This window comes from Phyllostomus hastatus, unplaced genomic scaffold (assembly GCF_019186645.2).
Source record: "Phyllostomus hastatus isolate PE091 unplaced genomic scaffold, TTU_PhHast_1.1 phas_contig_16, whole genome shotgun sequence".
NCBI classification, from domain to species: Eukaryota; Metazoa; Chordata; class Mammalia; order Chiroptera; family Phyllostomidae; genus Phyllostomus; species Phyllostomus hastatus.
The window spans coordinates 459,501-479,771 of record NW_025333643.1 but is presented as its reverse complement, the minus strand read 5'-3'; the positions used below and the strand labels follow the sequence as shown (position 1 = coordinate 479,771).

At 46.9% G+C, this 20,271-nt stretch overlaps 1 protein-coding gene across 1 annotated transcript in view; it reads right to left on the bottom strand.

Moving 5' to 3' along the window:
- Window positions 1-19,034, bottom strand: part of ZBTB38 (zinc finger and BTB domain containing 38) — a 116,733-nt gene extending 97,699 nt beyond the window's left edge. The window contains exon 1 of the mRNA XM_045832137.1: window positions 18,782-19,034. The gene's annotated coding sequence lies outside the window, so the exon portion shown is untranslated. The remainder of the gene's footprint in view (window positions 1-18,781) is intronic.
- Window positions 19,035-20,271: the final 1,237 nt, after the last annotated feature.

Genomic DNA, 20,271 nt, shown 5'->3' with positions numbered 1-20,271 from the left:
GCTGTCTTCCATGTTGTGATCTTTCTTCCAGTATCTGGTTATCCCCAGTTGTCTTTACTTCAGAATGAGGCTGCAAGATACTAATTGGTACTTTGTGTTTTTGCTCCTGGATGGGGCTCGTTGTTGGGCTTTTACCTTGTGGTGAATTAGCTTTGCCAGTTCCGTGCTGTGTGATGTTGGCCAAGTTATCAAACCACTCTGTGCTTCATTTTCTTCCTACAGATGTTGTGAGTCTTAAATGAATTCCTATGTAATGTGTTTACCACTGTGCAATATAACTATTTGCCATTTCTATTACTTTTACTATGACTACTTGGCAGAAACCCTGCTATTTAGCCAGGGAACTCCTGAACGCCAGCGTGTCAGGGGGATTACCTCTGGGACCATTGCCTTTTGCAGAGAAGAGAACAAGGCTGTCGAGTTTCGCTGGAATGTGGGGAGCAGCAGGGAGAGCCCGCGTGGCTGCCCAGTGAGGTGAGAGGCCACCTGCTCCTTTGTGCCCGGGATTTCTGCTCCGTAACTCACTCGGCTGATGTTTATGAACTGCCTAGCGTCCCAAGTTCTGCTTCCCAAAGGGTTTCCTTCCCGTCCCAGCCTGCTCCAACCTCCTGCTTGTGTAATAGGTTCCTCAGCACTCTTTCCTCTGCCACTACTCCTCCACCCACTGTTTGCTCACCAGAAACTCTTTAAAATCTCCTGTCTGCTGAGAGCCCCTCTGCTGTAACTGGGTATTTATCACTTTTTCAATGCCTTTCTTATCGTTTTAGTGGGGTCTCGGTGAGGATAAAATCAAGCATGCTTAATCTGCCCTCTTTAATCAGACATTCATATACTTTCTCGACAGACACAGTGCCAGGTCCCGTGTTTGAAGTCCTGGTTCTTTTATCTGCTTTCCTTGCACTTGTAGGATCCTGTAAGCTCAGCCAGGCAAGGTGAAGAAGGGAAGAAAGAAGGGAAGTGGTAGCCAAAATGATTTGCTTTAGTTGAGGGCTCTTAAAAGATAGTCTGCTAATGCGTTCCCCTCCTGGAATGATGCAACCCATCTGAATGTGCAGTCAGCAGGAGAGAGGGTTTTAGGCAAAGGTTCAGGAACGACCTTGCAAGTAATGATCCAAATAAATCATTTAAAGAGGGAGATATAAATTACTTCTGAGTTGCAAGTTATTATGAGCGTCTTACTGTAACTACTACCGGGCCATTCCTCCGTGATGCTATTGCTGGAAGCCAGCATGCATATGAGCTCAAGAATGGATGTGGGCTATTTCTGCAAAATACAATACTAGTTCTATTATGAATATCATAATGATGGCTTATGACTCACCATTTCCATTACATTTATCATACGAACATACTGAGTAAAATTAGGCCACTGCTTTGAAGTTCTCTTTGGTGGGATTCACACGCATTTATGAAATTTAAGCACTTTAAAATCTTACTGGCAAGTAATAATAACTTCAATTGATTACAAACTACCCTTCAAACGAATAATTATAGATAATAATAGACTGGTAACCACAACCCTAACTAAGCAACTGACTGATAGCTAATAATCCATGTTAAAGGAAAACGTGTTTGAAGCATGATGTACGTTAGTGGCCAGGGTCTAACCGGGACATTGGGAACCACGACACACATCTAAAAGAGGGAATGTACTGCAGGGACTTGGTGACGCAGCGACGATGCCCTGAGGAGTTCAATGAGAGTGGGGAGTCACTCCCTGCCCTGGGCTAGAGGGACAATTGGAGGAGACATTACAGGAGCCCCGGGGCCAGCGTCACTGATGGCAGCTGGAGCCACAGCAGGCCTTTCTGGCTGAAGCTGGGGCCTTGCTACAGCGACTGTCACAGATGTCATCCAAGGGCAGGAAGCTTATTGAGAAGCGCCCCACCTGGCCTTTCCCTTCCTCCACTGCTCCTCATCGGCTGAGACCCCATGGAACCCAGGTGACCAGCCTGTACTGGTCAAAGCAGGTGAAGGTGAGGCATGGACCTGAGAGCAAGTGAGCCCACGACCTGCATATGTGTAGTGTTCCACACAGTATGAGTAATCTTAGGTTAAATATATGACAAGATTCTATGTATCATATAAACATATGTACATACAAGGTCTGTCCAGAAAAAGTTACGAATCATTGATGTAACCTGGCATCCAAGGAGAGTGGACTGGAATGTGCATGTGTAAACAATGACGATGTCACTGCACTAGTCAGTGGGGGCAGTAGATGCTGTTGAGTGAGCATGTGCACTGTGTGGCCGTCATATTCAAAATGACTGAATAAGTGGAGCAATGAATCTGCATCAGATTTTGCATTAAGCTTGAACATTCCTCCACAGAAACTATTCAGGTGACTCAGAAGGCTGCAGCTATGGGCAACTTGTGATTGGCAGCTTCATCACGACAATGCGCCTGCGCATGCATCATGTCTCATGCAGAGGGTTTTGGTGAAACATCAAATCACCCAGGTGACTCAGCCCCCCTCCACCCCATATTTGGTGCCCTGTAACTTCTGGCTTTTCCCAAAAATAAAATCACCTTTGAAAGAGAAGAGATTTCAGATTGTTCATGAGATTCAGGAAAATATCACAGGGCAGCTGATGGTGATTGGCAGAACTGTGTGAGGTCCCAAGGTGCCTGCTTTGAAGGGGACTGAGGTGTCACTGTCCTATGTACAATGTTTCTTGTATCTTGTATCTTCTGCAGTAAGTGTCTCTGTTTTCCACAGTATGCAACTGGATGCCTTCCGGACAGACCTTGTGTCCATCTGCAGCTCTGTATGTACTCAGATTAAACTGGAGCCATAGTATTGGTCAGTTTAGCCAGGACTATCTTAATGGATTAAGACCAGGTTCTGATGAGCCATAAATTATTGCTAATATAGCTATCAATTAAATGACACTTTAAAAAAAACTCAGGACACATCATCCAGCCACCTTTGGACATGGAAACCATTTTCCTCCCCTCTTTTTATCTCTAATCCTGCACTAGGAGCACGTAGTCTATGATGCAAAACTATAATTCCCATAAATGCCCACCCATGCAGAACTCACAGACCGCGTGGCTTTTTAAAGCAGCGACACCTAAGTTTAAGATTCTTTGGTAAATTTCATGAGGCTATAAAAGAATGACATTCTGAAAACTAGGCTTCACAGATAATAAGAATCTTTGATTCTTCTTTTGTAAACACTAGGAGTGGAAGTGCTGAGCTGGCCGTTTTCCCACCCTCATTTCCGCCTGGCAGATGGCAGAAGAAAACATTCACAGCAGACAGTGCTTTCTTTCAGAGGCTCGGAAATCTGCAGGGTACGCAGAGAAGGCTGGAGTTGTGGTCTCCTTTAGGTTTGAGCATTAAGCCATTAAGGAAACCCGGAGAGTCTGAGAAACGCCTTCAACCTGTGCTTTTTGGGAAGTCAGCTGGCTGGCTCAGTGGTGTGGCCCCGGCTGAGCCCCGCTGGACAGGGATTCATTTCCTATTTACCCCGAGTCCAGCGTCTCGCCCCAGCTCTCCCTCTGCTCCCGCAGCAAGACTTTCAGCCCAGAGGGAACAAAAACATGAAAGAAGCTGTAGACTGTGCTGCCTTTTCATTCACCTTTTGTTGCAATGAAATAATAGCTTGGATGAACAAAAGGGGACTGTACAATTATTCTAAATAATTATAATAAAAATGGGCAGAAGGGAAGGACGGAGAAAGAGTAGAATAAATTAAAGAGGAAGAGCTAATGAAAACCTTCGCCAGTCAAAGGGAAGTGTTTATTTCAATGCCGCTACCCTCGCCCTCACCCCAGCCTCAAGGCTATTCACAAAGGAAGTCTCCTGGTAACTGGTCACTGGGAACCTAAAAATAGCTGCTCCAGGCAGCTCTGTCAGAGTCTCCGGGGTGAGACCCAGGTGTCAGTGTTTTTTATGAGATCCTCTGAGGCGAGCCCCACCTCGGCCTGGCCCGACTTGGCCCAAGGTGAGTAGCGGGAATTCTGGAGGTGACTGTACTAACTGGTGAGAAGACACAGTTGATATTTGGAGCAGTGGTTCCCACTCGGGGGTTGTTCTAGGAAATTTCATCCCACACAGCACCCTCAGTAAGCCAGAGAGTGTCACCCAGCCCTGCCGAGGACTGGCGTGGCCTTCCATTCACATGAGCTGAGCAGAAATGCTTAGCAGGATGATTTTGTCTGGGGAAGGCCTTGACGGTCCCCATGGGTCTGTTTTTAATTGCCACCATGATTAGTGGGCCAGGGGTTGGGGGAGGAATATAACCTTTTAGAATGGGTGACGGAGGACCTTGGAAGGAAACTGTTATTTGTTAGGCACTATGACAGGCACTTGAGACAGGGGCACGTCCCGCCCTCCCACTTCTTCACCCCCAGCACACACTCACCCACACACCTCATCCTCACACAGCTCTTCTGAGTTCAGGGGGAAGTGATGTGCCAGTAGAGGGAAGCTCAGAGATGGGACTCAGGCAAGAGATGAGAGAATGCTCTCCTGGCATAATAAGGCCAGGATAATTATTCACATACATGAATAGGTCAAAGTTGAATTAACAGAAGCACTATGAATCAACCACAAATGCAGACAGACGGGGTTGGGAAGACAAGAATCCATCTTTCAGCATGAGATCTGCTCGCTCGACTTTAGATGCACAAGACAGAATGAGCCGAAGCCCGAGCAGTTCCCCATCATCCTTTGTTGTTATTGTTTGGTTTTGTGTTAAATGTCATTTACTTATTTATTTTTAGAAAGAGGGGAAGAGAAGGAGAAAGAGTGGGAGAGAAACATAGATTGGTTGCCGCTCGCACATGTCTCAACCCGGGACCAGCCTGCAACGTAGGCATGTACCCTGACCCAGGATTGAACCAGCAACCTTTCGCTTTGCTGGATGATGTCAAACCAACTGAGCCACACCAGTCAGGGACCCATCATTCTTTCATGCTCACACCTCTGCATCTGGCACCTCTGAGGTGCCAGAGCTCACCTTTCCCCAGCACAGGTAGTCCAACATCCGCTGTCCAGGCCTATACATTCATCCACAAGGGCAGGCCTGTGATCACCCCAACCTGTGTCCCTAGGACTGACCCTGACCAACCTTCTCACCGCCTCTTTCATCACTTCACTGTCCCTGGCACACTGCCCCTTCCTTTCCCACGGAGCCACCAGAGCTTGTCTCCAGGGCCAGGTCCGCATCCAAAGCGGTGCCTTGTCTTTTCAACACACCAGTCCAGCTTTTTTCTTTTGCAAAAGTTCTCGGTAGCACAGCTAAAGGAGGTTGCTAACCCTTGGCAATATATAGTAAATTCTAGATCCCTGATGGCAAGATGGGCTTAGAAACTCATCAGGGCTGCCTATCCTCTTGAGCAGATTGCCTTATTTCTTCCCAGGACAGGACAAGAGCAGCTGTGGGAGGCAGAGCAATGGCTCCCCGACAACCTGTGAACATGTCACTCTACCTGGCCAACAGAGCTTTCAGACATCACTACGGTGATTATGAAGGGCCACAGGGACACAACACGGCTGGCTTTGAAGATGGAGGAGGAAACCCACGACCTAAGGAATGGGGACGACTTCTAGAATTTGCGTAGGGCAGGGAAACAGATGCTCCCCTGGAGGCTCCAGAAAACCACACACGGCCCGGCCGGCGCCTGGGCTTCAGCCCAGTGCGACCCACGACAGACTTACGGCCTGCCGAATGTAAGATGATAAATGTGCGTTTTAAGCCACCAAGTTTATGGTGATTTATTATCACAGTAATGGAAAACTAATATGGAGTTGATTAAAACATGGCCAAAGCTGAAAAAAAAAAAGAAAAAAAAACCCATGGCCAAAGCTGACCACAGTTTGAGGTCTCCTGTGCTGCGTTTACTAGAATTCTAGGACACTTGGGCTCCTAAGGCAGATGGGATATGTGAAATGGACTTCGTACTTTGGACGTACTATTAGAGCCATGTAGGTGGTTTTTAAACAGTAGATTTTAAATAGATTTATTATTATTGACCAACAAGTCATCTGACCTCTCCAGGCCCCAGTTTCCTCAGCTATAAATTGAAGAAAGACTTGGAGATTCTACTTGATCATCTCTAAGCTTCTTTTTACTCTAACATCTAATAATTTTAATAATAACAAAAGTCAAGACCACTCCTGGGGGCATACTGGGCTAAGGAGCAAGCCACTGAGAATAATCAGCATGTCTGTCTTGCTTTCTTGTATGTTCCCAGTGCAAAACACTGTGACCTACACACAGCAGGCAATGAGCTAGATGAACAGTTTAGTCGGTCCCCATTAAACTCATTAAGGTCCATACCTGTAAATATGTCGATGACTCCCAAACTTTTGTCTCTAGCCTGGACTCTTCCTGACAGACCCATTGCTGATTTAGCACTTCCATCTGCAGGTCTAATCTTAACATGTCAAAATAGAGCTCTTGCTTCTTCTCTACCTTTCCAGACTCGCTCCCCCACTCCCCACCCCAGACCAGGCTTTCTAATTTCAGTAGATGGTACCATCTCCAAAGAGATACTCGGGCAAAAACCCAGTATTTATTCTTAACTGCCCTTCTTCCTCCTCAAAGATTATAATTTGCCAAAAAGCCTTACCAGTTCTACCTTCAAAATAATACCTTAAATCCAACCACACCTTACCCTCTCCACAGCTTACCGCTCCAGCCCACAACCCTGTCTTCTCGTCCCTGGATTCCAACAGTGGCCTCCTAACCTATGTCCTCAAATCTACTCTGTTCCAGCTACGATCTTGTCTTCACACAGGAAGCAGGATGATTCTCTAACATCTTAAGCCAGATCATACCCCTCCCCTGTTCAGAACTCTCCAAAGGCCTTCCAGCACAGTCAGAATCGATCTAAGGTCCTAACCATGGTCCAGAAAGCTCAAGTGATCAGGGCCCAGTTTCCTCTCTGATTCCCCTTCATCCCTCTGCCTTACTGAATTCAGTCTGGTCTTACCAGCGCATTATGTTCCTTGAACATGTTCAGCGGGCCCTACCTCAGGGCCTTTGCACCCACTGCTCTCCGATGGCAACACTACTTTGCCTGGGACTCAGCATGGCTCATTCGTGTCTCCACGTGAACATCATCACCTCAGGGGAGGCCTTTTCAATACTCTTTCTAAAGAAGCCCCTCTGTAACTCACTGTTCTCTTATTTCGATTCCTGTTCATGGATGATACTTAACATTCCCTACATTGTAGTATGTGTTTGTTTACTTACCCATGAGGAAGTAAGCTCTATGAGGACAGACATCTCATGTTTGTTTATTACTTTGTGTACTGTCTACTCCTAGGGCTGAGTGCCATTTCCAGCATATCATACCCATTCAATAAATATTGTTGAGTAAATAAATCAATTGATGGATCATAATTTACCACCTGATATCAAGCCCTGGGTTTGTGCCCTGACTCTCCACTTACTAACTAAACAGTCTTGGGCAAATCAGCCGATCTCCCTAGGTTGCTTTCTCATCTGTGAAAATGAGTTGGTAATGCCAACTGTGAACGACTGTTGTGAGGCCTGGAGATAAGGGCTGAAAGTGCCTGATGTCAGGCGCTCACTTCATAGACCCATAATCACCCATAGGAGTAAACATCCTTCTTTATGCATTATTTGGCTTCAAACCTGCCAAAGGCAGGTCAAAGGCAATCTTCAAACCTGCTCTCTTAGTACTGGAACTTACTGATGGAAAATGGCATGTGAGAGTCTAAAGCCAGGAACTTAATCCATTCTGGTGCAGGAGACACAGAGAGCTGGGTTTCCACACCAGTTGGAATACCCGAGTCAGAGATGCTACTTCCAAATTCAAGTCAAGGCTCTGCTTTGTTCTGTGGGCTGCAGCGGGTTGAATGCGATGATTCAAAATGACCTCAGCTTTTGTCTGATCTGGTCCTGTGACCAGACCACAGGCGACACCTCAAAGGGTAGTGATTTCCTTTCAGCTCTCACCAGGAGACCCATCGACACAGTGAAATACGGTGTCACCGCTACAAAAGATGGGGCGTTTCTCTGTGTTCTGACGTGCAAAGGTCTTCAATGTAGACTGCTGAGTGCAAGTCTCAGGCGGCAGATGAAATGTACAGCGCAAACACGCACGGACAGCCCTCCGCTGTGCTTGTTTTGTACACAGGTTTCTGTGTGTGTGTGTGTGCAAACATATAGAAAAGGGTCTGGAAGGACAGAAACTGTACCAGCAACACTCACGCCCTCAGAGAAGTGAGGAGGTGACTGAAACTGGAAGCAGATGTCAAAGGAGACTTCAGCTTTATCTGAAATATATTTTTACAAAGAGAATGTATTTCTTCTGTAACTAAAAACTAATTTTTAAAGCTGCCCAAAGGAGATGATACTGATACACCACATTTAAGGTAAAGTGAAGCAATTCACTTTCCTCCAAGTAGCAGTTCTCATCGCCCCCTGCCCCCCGTGGGCATGCTTGGAGATGCTTGGTGGCATTATTTGACCTCTGAACTACTGGCATATGGTTACCCAGGGTGGAGCATATGAAAAAGTCCCACACCACAAAGTAGTATCCCAGGCAAATGCCAACAGTGGTCCTGGTAAGACCACCCAAAAGCTTGGTTTGGTTGTATTTATAAATGCATCTGTGACCCCTAATTAAGAGTTTTCTGTCTTTGACTTGAGTGACTGAGTTGCCCAGGCCCCGTTCCATTTGGACTTATAAAATGGTAAATTTTATAACTGATGTTCTATAGGAGTGAGTGAAAAAGCATGTCTGGGGCTCTGGCCAGGAAGTCCTTTTGGGAGGGTGAAAAAGCTTTGAGAATAAGGGTTGTCCAGGCACCAGCCGGCACCCTTGCACTTAGCTAAGACTTTAAGTCAAACGTCCCATTGACCAGTAGTCACGCGAGAGCGGAAAGCCTTGAAGAGAAAGTTGGGAGGGCCCTGCTCCGGTGGTTTTCGGTTCTCACACCAGACCACCTGCCTGCAGATCCCTGGCACTCGGGAACCAGTGTCCAGCTCCCAGTAACGAGACACAAAGGTGAAAACAGGCAAAGCAGAAGAACATGTGCTGTGTTCCCATTCAGTTCCGCACTCTCTGACACTACAGCTGTACACACATTCAACAAATACTTAGAGTGTCTACTGTGTGTCAAGCATTGTGCCAGCTGCTGGGGACACAGAGGATGAGACAGATATGCTCACACTCCGGTGAGCAAGTATTCTCAATAGTGATCACTATTATGACCAAGCAACATGGGTCACGAGACTGACAGAGACTGGGAACGGCAACATATGATAGAGCTGAGGCCGAGAGCTGGGCTCTGGGGAGGATGGAAACTGTGCAGGGGGTGGCCACTGTGGCAGGCTCACACCTGCGGTGGCTGTTCCTATCTCTTCCAGCCCAGCCAGGGCATCCTGCCATCTGGGACCGCAGGTGTCACTGTCCGGATCTTGTGGGTCCTCTGTGCTCCTGGGCAGTTCATCATCTAATCATCACAGGAACATTTGTGCTGCTTCTTATTTTGTTTTCCAGCTGTCTCCACCCAGGATTTCACACACATCTGATGAAGCTGATTTCCTTTCTATCCAAGGTGTAGGAATAGAGTGCACAGGAAGGTAACTGACATGGAATTGTAAAAATCACTGTTACTTTAAAACACTTAACCTTTAGCTGACATACCCAAATTGCAAAACAAACAAACAAACAAACAAGAACACTCGTAGGGCACTTACTTTGTCAGGCACTGCTCTAACACTGCAAACGTTAAATCATTTTGTTGTAACAACAAACCTACATGCCAGGTGCCGAGGAGCGTTATTATCCTCAGTTCTTGCACGAGGACGTGGGACTGCTTCTCTGATGGTCCAGAGTCACTACCCTCTACGTGAAGATTCAACTGCACTGTGGCTGAAGGCCTCATATTTCCCTTCTCTGTTGCCAAAGCTGATAAACCGGCCAAGAAGTTCCCATCCCTTGCGGCAATGTCCACACTGTGAGGAGGAGATGAGGCTACAGCCTTGCAGAAGCAAGAGCATTACAATTGCTGATGGAATTAGGCAATGAAAATATCGGCTGCGACATCTCCGTGCTTGCACAGTAGATACGTGCTCAACACCCACGTAAACCGCAGCACCGGGGGTCTGTGTCCGTGAGGATGCCAGGCAAGGGGTCACCACCATTCCAGGCACTGTTTTCCCACCCACACTTCTCTTGCCTTGGCCAGCCAGGGTTCCCCCCCGCTTCACCTCCCACAGCCAGCCTGCCCCATTCCTGCTTCTTGACCCTGTGGAAACCCCTCCCCCTCCACTGATTAGATAGGAAGTGGAGCACTCAGCACTGGCTGGACCCAGTCAACTCTGAATCGCCCTCGTACAAATGTGATCTGAGAGGTGGTCAGATGGCAGCAGGCTTTACAGCCAGGAAGGCCACCGTAAGCACACAGAGGTGGATGAATGACAAGCAGAGACAGCGTCAGGAGCGTATATTCGTGATATAGTCTTTCCTGTAAGTCAGCAGGACAACTGCTCAGCCAGCTGCCTGCTGAGCAGCCCGGCACCAATGAATAGACAAGAGCCACACACAGTGACTATGCTCTTCACTCAGCGTTTATTGAATGCAGTTTCACTCAAAATAGAACATCAACATACATTAATATCCTCCTCACACTCTAACAATCTAAGAGAAACATAACATGCACACATAGCAATCAGTGGGAGATAACGAACTTGAGTCCCAGAGTCTCAGTCTGCAGGTCCAGGAGACAGCGTGATGGGCAAGGGAGTTGTCAGCATGTTGCAAGGAAGGGTCTCCAGAGTCAGGTGGGCAACAGGGCAGACGAAGTCCTCAGTCCAGGAGGGCAGAGCCTCCAGTGGCCAATGCCAAGGGAGATCAGCATGGCGTGGGGCAGCGCTCTGGTGTGTGAAGCTCAGCTGTCTCAGCAGTGGTCAGCTCATTTATGCTTTGAAAATGGTGTACTACAGGTCCCTTGATAAGTGTCTTGGGACCCCTGCTGGCAAGTGTGGAATTTCCCCAGGATCCTACCTATGGGCAGTCCCGCTCTGCAGACAGGCTGTTCGAATCACATATGCAGATATCTTAGGTGTGTCTCCTTGCCAGACGTGTCTAGCGTGACTTAGGTAGTTTCTGTCTTGAACCAAAGTGTCATGGCTGACTGGCAGCCATCTTGGTCGACATGGGAGGTTCTACTTTGTTTTATATACTTTATGCTCTCTTGACCGGACCAATGCCTTTTTATTGGTCTTGCTCTCCACAGTGAGCAACCAACCAGAAGAATGGCTTTCCTATCCAGTGTTCCTTGCCAGGTGCACTCCATTCACTGTCCTAGGTCTTCTCTATCTACATCCTGACACCACCCCATCACCTTATGATGGAGCTGGTTGGTCTCGGATTCTGTCTCTTGCATCCAAACAAGGTTTTACTGGAGCTATAAACAGTGTGAGGCCTGGAGTTTACACTGTTCCCCAGGGGCCTCAGCAGCCTGTGAGGGCCTGTACAGGAGACATCTCTTCTAACTGCTCGGAAGATTGACCATGAAGTTTCAATCACTTGTGACCAAAAACACAAACTTCTAGAATTTAGATGATCTTGGCAAGTGCATTTGTCTAAGAAATCTCTTCATACAGGACAGATATTTTTTCTTGGTACTATGTAAAATGCCTACTCTTTGGGCCAAATACTCCCTTTTCTGATGGTTTCCCAATGCTGCATGAAGGCTTTTCAATGGTGAACAAGAGTTTCTCCTCCTAGTTGTCACAGTAGGCATGGAACTAATAGCAGTGAATCTGATGGTTTTCAAATTTTCAGCACAAAATCTTTTTTTTAATTAATGTTACTTGAAACCTCAGTACAGAAGTGCTATCAAGCTGAGCCACGCCCGGGTGTCCTCCTCTGCCCCTTCCCCACACTCTCAACTGCAGGTCCCTCTGGAACCCGAGGGCTCTGGGAACAAACACTGGCGCACTGCTCAGGGCGGCAGACCCCTCATCCTCACCTCGCACATGTCTGGGGCCAGTTGTCACATGTGTAGACATACTACTGCCCACCCTAAGTCCTGGAAATACAGCAAAGGGGAAGACAAGTCCCCAACACAAAGGAGAGGAGGGGAGATATGATGCCGACGGCCTATAGACAGAGCGGTGCCCTGTTCCAAGGGTGGCACAAGCACAGTTAGAGGTGCAGGCTCAGAGGTGGGATAAGTGGCCAGTGCCAGGGCAGATGCGGACAGCTCCACAGGGCGAGCGGGGCTTCGGTAAGATGTCAACAGAGTTACACAAGAAGAAAAAGTAAAACTGAGGGGTGGGGGGTGGTGGGTGCATCCAGATAGGAGGAGATGCAGGAATAAGGGTGGGAAGGGTGGTGGGCTCAGGGAACAGTTAGCTAGTGAATTTGGTTAGATAGCAGGGCATTCCAAGTGAGAAAATGAAAAGGGGTCAGGCTTTGAATGATGGGCGAGGAAAGTTCAACTCCTCTGGGAGACCAGCAAGAGCCTGGAATGATTCAGCTTAGGAGGAAAAAACCATTAGGAAAAAGAAAAACAAGATAAGAGGAAAAATCAGACGTCAAGCTGGTCTGACGTGGTGTTTGAAAGCAGCAAAGGGCAACAGGGATGACACATTTCCCCATCGCTGACCTTCTCCCCAAAAGGGTCACGAGCCTTCGGGAGCGGTGCAGGCGAGCTGCATTATCGTCCACTTACTCATCAGGCATCACAGAGCAGGGTGACTCATTTGGAGTCACCCATTAGAGGACTCTGGAGGTCCTGACTCACAAGCCTTCCCAGAAGAATCCTCTCCGGCAAGAACACGCGATCACCAGACGCGTGCTCAGCAGCCAGTGAGAGCGGTCTGCGACCAGATCCGTGCTCCTCAGATCTCTTTCCTTCTGTTCAAATCCAGGAAAAGGAGACACCGAACTCTCTCCCAGCCTCAGCCAGAGCCAACCGAGACACTATTAGAGCCAAAGAATTTCAAAGAAAAATGGCCTTATGTTGAAATCTCTCCAAAGCTGTCACAACGAAGCACTGTATATGCACGTGCACATGTAGTCACTCCTGAGGCCAGCTTGAGCCGTGCTGCTGAGCTGGGTAAAGGCGGGGGCTGCCCTCCATCCAGCCTTCCCTGAAGGAAGTACCCAGTGCTGCAAACTTCCATGGGAACATGGAATAAAATGTTCCCTCACCAGACACAATTTGATGGTGACACATTTGGGCTGGCCAGCTCTCTTTGTCTCACTCTCTGTCCCCTACGTAATCAAGAACCCAGAAACATGAAGAGGGCACATTTGGGGTGGGGGAGGAGGTAAGACATAAAAAGCCTGAACACCCTACATGAGGCTCATGGACAAGGTGGTGTGTGGCCACCCGCTTGTCTTGGTCCTCCACTTCCAGAGGCTGTGTTCTGTCTAAGAGCTCCACCGGGAGGATGAGAATGACACCATCAGAAAAGGGGACAGAGCAGGAGGACATTTGCCCATACATCCTCCATCAGCAGAGGAAGGCTTTCCAGGAGGTTGCACTGGACTTCCCAGCACCTCCCTCTGAATTTGCAGGAGCTTGTTCCCCAGGCTCCGGGGGCCGGGAAGAGGGAGCACCCCTGGTGGCCTTACAGTCAGGACAGCGTGTCAGCCACAGTTCAGCCAGTGACTGAGCACTGTGGGGATGGTGAGACCTCCCTGATGTCACCAGCTGCTGTCAGTGCCGGACTCGTCCACCTCCCAGCACCCGTCCCCACACTCAGGAGGAAACTCTTAAACCAGCTTTCTGGTGACTGTGCCCCACTCCCATGATGAACACGCTGTCTTCCCTTCACTGGTTTTCTGCGCCAACTGGTTGTCTAAAATTTTTAAATAATATATACCTGTGTTTCAAATAGTATCAAAGGCTGTCCAATGAAAAGAAAAGCAATGGAATTCAAGTATAATTTTCTAGTTCTTAGTGCTGTCTCAGGCAGCATCATGTGACTTCGTTTTTGTGAGGAAGAAATTAACCCACTTTGTGCGTCCTTCCATTTCTGCTCTCCTCCCCGCTGCCCTGCCCCTGACTGCTGGCCCGTTCACCGTCACTGCTGCACAGCACCAAGGTTTATAACTTCTATGCTCTGTTCTAGAGATACAGTTGTTTGTACTTCATCTAGAGCTTGATTTGTAAAATTAAGAACAAACAACCAGCATTTATAATATTTTGATTGTGTCAGTTGCTCTCTCCAGAGGCAAGTGGGGAACCTCGGAGGGAAACATGCAGATGAGTCACTACAGTTGTGCTGCCCAAGGGGAAGGAAAACAACGGAGTTGGGAGGAGGACTTGGGGAGTGGGTGGAACGTGTATCAAAGCTGTTCTTCCTCAGAAGTTGGAAGCATTTCCCTAACTCTGACCATGAAGGATGGAAGGAACAAATCCAGGGGCCTTCAATTACTTATTCCTTCGTGTTTTTTGAGCGCCGACTACGTATTAGGTACAATGTGAATTTGCTTAAGATGCACAGGAGAACAGTTCTTACCTGCAAAGAGCTCCTAGGGAAGAGCCAGGAAAATCGGAGTGTGCAAAGACTGCAAGTCCCAGGAAAGCAGGAAGTTTTTTTCTATTTTGTTCGTTGTTGTACTTTTGGTAGTTAAACTAGCCAATTGCTGAATGAATGAGAGAATGAATGAATGAATGCCAGAGCTAATGGTAGAGGGGGGCTAAGGAGTGGGGAAGGGGGACAGAATGAGGGAGGGGAACACCTGTGACATCAGTAGGGAGGAGGCCTGGAGGGCACCTGCCTCGGGCTTGAATGCTCAGAGAACATTCCCCAAGGGAGTCTGGGTTGAACACTGAAGACCAAGCAGGAGGTGGACACGGGAAGAAACTGGGAAAGGGAAATTCCCAGTAGAGGGATAGAAGCAGAAGGTGAATATAGGACCATGGCAGGAAATGAGGTGAGAACGACAAGAGGAAGCCATTCATGAAGGGACCCATGTGCCTGCCTGACAAGCCTGGCCTTTATTCCAGGGGTGAGAGGGGGTCTTGGAGGGCTGTCGGGGATGGCGGGGGTGGGGGGCAGCATGGGCGCAGCATAGGCGCGTCTGTGTTTTGGAGATGCTCCTGAGTGGGCAGGGCTGGGCTCGACGGGGCTGGCGGTGGGAGTCTGGCTAGGGGATGAGGCTCGGTGAAAAAGCTGAACTAAGGCCTGAGGTTGGGAGAGGAGGGCTTGGCCCTGAAAAGCCTGTAGACAGTAGACTCTGGACAACGTGGTGGCTGAGGGGCCTTGTGGGTGAGCTCCTGATCTGATGGGTGGTGGCACCATTAACAAAGAGAGGGGTTAAAAGAAGAGCGGAGGGTTCAGCAAGTGTTGAGGAGCGCTAAGTACCGCTGTATGTTGAGTAGCGGGGACACCCAACTGGGGACGTCTTCGGGCAGGTTCATCTATTTACAGATCAGAGAATTATTGGCAAGTAAGTGGCAGACAAAGCCGCAGGCAGAAAGCTGTAGGGTGGTGGGTACATGAACGTGGATGAGAAGCGCTGCCTTCAAGGATGGACAGACACGGAGCAGTCCCCGGATCGGACTGGGAGAGGTGAGAGGGGAGAGGGTGTTGAATTTCAGTGCAGGGGTGTGTGCAAATGAACGAGTGAGCAGAGAATGAAGCAAAAGTAGGTTTACAGTTGTTGGTATGCAAAATACAGTGTTTACTTTTGTGTTACTATTTATTAATTATTGTTGTTATTTTCCATACAAAGAACTGTAAACCTTCTTTTGCCATACCCTGTATTGTGAACAGGAGTTATCACAGTTGAGTTGACAGTTGGTCATCTGGCCCAGGTCCTGTTTGTCAGGTTTCTCCACTTAAAGTTACTCCCCGCCCCCTTCCAAGCTGTGCTCTTTGGAAGGAAGTCGTAATGTGCAGCCCACACCTGAGGAGGGAAGAGTTTTAACAAAACTCTTGAGGGAGGAGGCAGTTAGCTTTTCAAATCTCATCCTGCCTTTTCATTTGAAGTGAACTTCTCTCCAGCTCCCTTTCTTGTCTTTCAGATACTCTTTTAAGAACAGAGACTTGTCAACTGTGGAACCTGACTTTAGAGACGCCTTTTATGAGGCTTAACATTTCTAAATGCATGCATCTCAAAACATCACATGAGAGGTTGTAAAATGCAGGTAGTGCCTTCCCTCCAGGGTGGTGCTGGTTTACTGCCGCCTCAGGCACGGAGCTGACCTTTGAAGCAGCCTAGAAGGATGTCTTGTGCAGGGGCCACCTGGCCAGCCCTCAGCCCTTGTCCACGCTGCTGGTGCCAGGCATGAGGCTGGCCTAACTTCAAAGTCAGGAATAAGTGAAAAATTCCCACACCGAGAAGGAATCTGAAAGGAAGTACTTGAAAAGAATAATGATATTGCATCGCACATGCAGATAAATAATGTCCTATTTGTTACGTTCACAGCACGTGCTTCTATAAACCGAGAGCATCACAATAAAGGCATACAACGTGGCCAGAGATCTTATAACTACCAGGAAAGTAAGGCAAAGAATTTCACACCAAGATTGTAGGAAAGACAGACTATTATTCAAAAGCCTAATGAAATTCCAACAAGGAGAATCACCGTGTGAGTAAGAAAATTTAGCATAATCCTCATTTATAATTTAATTCAAAGGTTACCGTACTCTGGTGGGATAAGACGCTGCCCCCTGCGTTGGTCCCCTCCAGTGTCCGTGTCCTGCTGCCCGGGGCCCTCCACAGGGTGGGGGGAAGCAACGAAGCAGCGAAGTAATGGCATACACTGTTTTCCTCTGTCACTCCATTTCTCTCCTTATTACCTGCACTTTGAAGTTCAATGTCATATACACATTAACTAACTTCTTAAATAAAGCCACAAAAAGCAAACTGTGGCCTGAGCATACGATTTCGCCAACACTTTCCCATGAGCTCCAAGGATTCTGATTGTCTCTCCCCCAGGATGTCTCTGTCTCATAGAGTTAGTTTGGAAATAGTCTTGACTCATCATCAGTATTTTCGTTATCGTTTTGTTATGGACGTGCTTCCCAAAGAATGCCCATCAGAGAGGATCTCAGGTGGAAATATCTGCTAACTTGCTCTTTAAATATACAGGGTCTGGCAGAAGTAACACCTGCTTGAGTGTGGTTGGTAGGGTAATAATATGAGTGTAATAATTTAATTTTAATTTGAGCATTTCACCTAAAATGTCATATGGTGTGTGTGAGTGTGATATTGTTATGTTATAGAATCACATGCTTATGATTCTGTAGTAAAAGATTTTGTAATAAAAAGGGGGCATTATTTGTGCCAGACCCTGCATTTAAGGTAAAAATATTTGTTTTTGATTTAAAGAAAGAAAACATGTTGCATAGCAGTACAAAGTGGTAAAAGACAGGGCAAAAACAGCCACTGGCTGACATTTGGAACCAGTGGGCTCTTGCACTAACCGGTCTCACCGGGGTAGTTTACTGTGTACAGAAAGCCTGGGGCATTATGACTTCGGGACGACCCGCAGCAGCTGAGGTGGCACACTTACATGTTTTTGCTAGTCTCCAGTCATCATGTCCCTCCACGAGCAACAGTGTTCCTCTACAATATGGTTTTCCTGATCGCTACAGTCTAAATCACTCTGGCAAACTCTTGAAACACAAATCCCACGCCTCCTTAACACAGTCTTTGTCAGGCTGGTATCAAAAAGAGAGGTTTCTCTGAATTTGCTTTGGATGGGTTTTTAGATTTTCTCCTAGGTTATATTTTATTTGCCCTCAATTAAAATAATATAAAAGTACAGTGACTTTCGCTGATGTTGAGAACTTCAACACATGGTGCTGAGTTGCAGTAGAAACCATCCCTCAGTTTTGAGATCTTCGATCTGCCTCACCTCGTCCTCTCCACTTGCACCACCGTGCTGCGCTCCCTTGCGATGGACATGTCACTTTGAGCTGGCTTGCGGGGCCTAAAGTGTGCGGCCTGCGTGGAATCAAATAACTGAACCACTAATGCTAAGAGAATGATAACTTCCTTAAATTTTTTTTCTGCACTGAGATATTTTTTCTTGACACATAATTACATGCTTTTGAGCATTTGCCAAATTACTGTGTGGTTAATCCATCTCAACTGCAGGAAGCCTATTTGTAAATTTCCTTGGTGCGCCATTTCTCATTAGTTGACCTTTTCTAAATACCAGACTGACCATTCACCATCAGTTCTATTGCCTTCCTGATCACCTCGCATTTACCCATACATGAAGTTCTTGGTTGGTTTAATTTGCTTTTGAGAATTTTGAGAACAAATGACTATCACATCCCAGAGATTTGAATTTATCTTAACATAGAACCACTGCTGTTTATCTTTATGCTTCAGTTCCAAAGAGTGACATTTGTTGTTATTCTAGTTTTCTACTACTCTTTTATCTTTATAAACACATCCTTCATTTTACAGTGTGACTTAATTTGCTTTATTGATTCTAGGTGTCAGTGATAATATACCTAATTAACTTTGAAAACACAACCGTTATCATCATATTATTTTTTAATACTACATTCACATTCTTTCCATTCATGTCCACTTTCTGATCTCTTCCTTTCTCTCTTTCCCTCCCACCTTGCTTCCCTGCCTTCATCAAACATTTATTGAGAACCTACATGTCAGGCACTGTGATAGATGTGGGATCGATGATGCATAAACTCTCAGTCCTCCATGAAGCTATTCTATTGATTTAAAATCTTTCCTTTCTGTTTATTTCAAAGGTTGTTTGGAGAAAATACATGGGTGAAATTCATGGGAAATAAAGCAAGCATGGGCAGCTTTCATTGAGTTGGAGGAAAAGCATGTCACCTACCTTGAGCTGTTGCAGAGTAATTGTTCTTCTGTTGGGGCTCTGGCTAAGTCAGCAATTCTTCTTTTCTCCAAGAACTGGCCCTGGGGAGGGCATTCTTCCTCCTCCAGCATAAATAACCTTGGGCTGGAATATTGGGAAGGACACCACTTTGGTGAGACCCAGAGCAGCAGGGGAGCCCTCCTAGAAGACGTAGGCACCCACACTCATTTGGTGTGGCTGCCTGAGGCCTCTGGTAGAGAGCTCCTGTAGTAAACCACAAATGCACAGGAAATTGGAGAAAATCAGATAAAGGCAAACCATTAAATGACACATGTAGAAAAAGGAAACAGTTAAGAATTAACACAAATTCATTTAAGGCTATAACAGCGAGCGGTGCAACGGTTTAGTTAATAAATAGCTAGTCTCCAAAGCTAGGGCATTTGAACCAAATGACTAAGGGCTTTCACAGCTACCAGGGAGCAGGTGGATGGAGAAGTGAACCCATCACAGAGACGATCACAAACTGCTGCAGGAAGTAGGAGCAGGCACCGTATACTGGACCAGTGTAGAGCCGACACCCATCCCCCTCTACATACCTGTGCGTATATCTATGGACAGCTTCAGCACACACTTGCTGAGTTCCACTGTTTTAGATGATGGTGCTGAGAATACAGCAGTGAGAATACCCTCATAACCCTTAAAATTCAGCATTATGTAGAAGGTCCACTGAATAATCCAACTGGAACTTAGGTAAGGATTCTACAAAGAAAATAGCAATGTTCAAACTTGAGTTTGCCGAGTGCAGCTAGTGTTTTTGAATACCAGGGCCCAAAGAACCTTTCAGTGGAACAAGCTGTCATTTACTCCCCAGTCCTTTCCCAAGTCTGAAGTTGTCTCCCCCTTTTTATTTTCTCAGTTCAGCAAGACAATGTCACATCTTTAGACTCAGGCCCTTCCATACTCAGGCCTCCAGTCCTGCCTAACAGGGAACATGAGACTCCAGCTGTTCTGTACTTGGCTAGGAATCAGCTTCTTGAATTCCTAATTTCTTCATTCTTTTTGACCTCTATACATTGAGTTCAAGTTCCTGGACATCCCAGACTCAATATTTATCCAACATCCTCCTACTGATACTCATCAATCTACATGATCCCACTCAAATCCCTCACCTAGCCCTGAAGAAGTGGAGTATGGAGTGTGATAGATAGCCTGGGCAGAGTACCCAGGGAGTGTAGTCGGGACGGAAGTGAACAAACCCAAATGAAAGATGGGTTAAGTGTCTGGAGATCAAGTTAGAAGGTATAGTCCGCAGGGATCATAGTTTGTAGGGGACATGTTGTTTCTAGAAGACATTCCCAGAAATAATTCATCCTATGCTGTGATTTGGAGATAGTTTAGCAGTAAGAGTAAGGGGTCTCTTTGCAAATAAAATCAGGGAAAAGACCACTTGTAAATTCAAACAAAACAAAGGCTATAGGGTGAACAACTACTTGTGGAAGGGCGGCTGTCAC